The sequence below is a fragment of the Chinchilla lanigera genome, unplaced genomic scaffold (genome assembly GCF_000276665.1).
Source record: "Chinchilla lanigera isolate Chin_1 unplaced genomic scaffold, ChiLan1.0 scaffold00002, whole genome shotgun sequence".
Taxonomy (NCBI): domain Eukaryota; kingdom Metazoa; phylum Chordata; class Mammalia; order Rodentia; family Chinchillidae; genus Chinchilla; species Chinchilla lanigera.
In genome coordinates, this window is record NW_004955403.1 from 57,143,097 (window position 1) to 57,145,095 (window position 1,999).

The window sequence follows — 1,999 nt, forward strand, 5'->3', positions numbered from 1 at the left end:
TTTCTGTGGGACAGAAAACCAGACGAGTGTAGAAATGAGTCACTTCCACAAAGGGAATAGTGTGGACACACAGGTCCTCTGCTGATGGAATCATGGTCTGTGTCCACAGAGAGTGGAGGGCAGTGGCATAGATCTCCAGTGTCCCCACAAGGCCTCGTGTGTTCGAAGGTGGGGCTTTCAAAGCTGGGGGATCATGGAGATGCTGTACTCACTAGTGGGGGAAAGCCCAGCACGAACTGTGGGTGGAAGGTGAGGCCTGGTCAGAAGAGGCAGGTCACGGGGCCGTGGCTGGTGTGACTGGATCCACCTCCCTCCCCGCTCCTCCCTTTCCTGCCTCCTGCACACCATGGTTCAAGCAGCTCTCCTCCACAAGACATCCCTGGGCGCCATCTCTGGCTCGGAGCCTACCCCGGGGCTGTCACTGTGTATACAGCAGGCTGTCCTGTGTTCACTTGCAGATCTCAGGTGTTGTGTCTCGGTGAGGAGGAAGTGACCAGGACAAGCTGGGTGGGGGCACGTGGAGACACTGGCTGTGAATGTGAGCGGTGTAAGTAGCAGGCGTAGTTTTGGATGCACTGGGACCTATTTATATGAGAAGGAGAAGGACAAGATAAGCGTAAGTTTACTTCTGCCTGGAAGGGTTCCCAGGCGCAGCTGCATATCTTGTACGGTTCATGCTTATACATGCTGTATAACTGTAGAGAAACGTCAGCTCCAAATCACAGCCTAATGATTTGACCTTTGGCTACTTTCAGTCATCTGATGTTTTTCGAAGTACCCCGTTTTGAGGTGAGATGCTGAGAACTATTGCCAAAGAGTATTGATTAATATCTCAAAATTTTAATAAAATCGCAAAATTTGCAAACTGTCTGATGCCTAATAACCCATTTCTTTTAATGAGCTCTTTTTCATTTGTGATTCTTATGCTATCAACTCTGTGATTTCTTTCACTTCTAGGAAAGATGGAAATCAGGTATGAGCAACATGACTTCGTAAAGAAAAAGACTTCATTAGACTCAGACAAGGTACAGAAAAGAGCTGTCTCATGTGTAGAAGCACCCACTAAGGAACGGCAAAGCAAGCTACTCCACAGACAGAGCAGCCCCATGGCTGGGCATGGTGAGGTTACTACCTATTTAGTAAATGCACTAGCATGCGTGTAAGGAATGCAACATTCCCGTGACCCCTGTGCGGGAGCGTGGAGCTCAGCAGCCTGCAGCCCCTGTGGGTAACTCTCAGCCCATGGACGAGGGGTTCCATAAGCTCTTCTCAGGTCTCTGGAGCAAAATTGCCTTGCATAAGCTCAGAATTCTTCTGTCTTTGTTTCAGCCAAAGGAGGAGGTGAAGCATGGTAACAATCAAGCTTGGGTCTCTCAGGTTTTATCTCACGAAGACCGGGGTGATGCTGGTGCCACTGTGGCTTGCACTGAGGAAGGTGTGCCCTTCCTTGGGGCAGCCAGCTTCCACCCTTCGTACCTGCCATTGCAGTTAACTCCATTTTTCTGTCGTGCTCCAACCATAGATTTCCTGAAATCCCAAGGCCTCTTTCTCCCAGAGTTCTCATTTGTCATAATAAGTTGTAAATGGGCACAGTTCCATTAACCGTCAAGGGATTCTCCTGTTGAAGCACAAGGGCCATCATGTGCACCATGGTGGTGGCGGACAGCCAGCAGAGGGCACGGCCGGCTCCCCAGCAGGGGAGACAGACTCAAGGTGTGAGCCTCCCATCCAACTGGGATGGGGGCTGCTGGTAGGGGCGCATTTGTGAGAAGGGGACACACTGCGGGTGACTTTTCCTGAATCAGCAACTTGGAGAGGAGCCTCTGGCCCCGCAGGAAGATGCTGGGAAGAGCGCAGGTCCAGGAGCCATGGGGTCTCCAGAGTCTGACCGGAGAGGAGCGCGTGGGATGTTCTAGATCTCAAGGCAAACTCCAGCAGGAACCCACTGTTTGAGGAAGGACACACCTTCAAGAGAGAGGGGAAGCTGATGTGCCCTGCA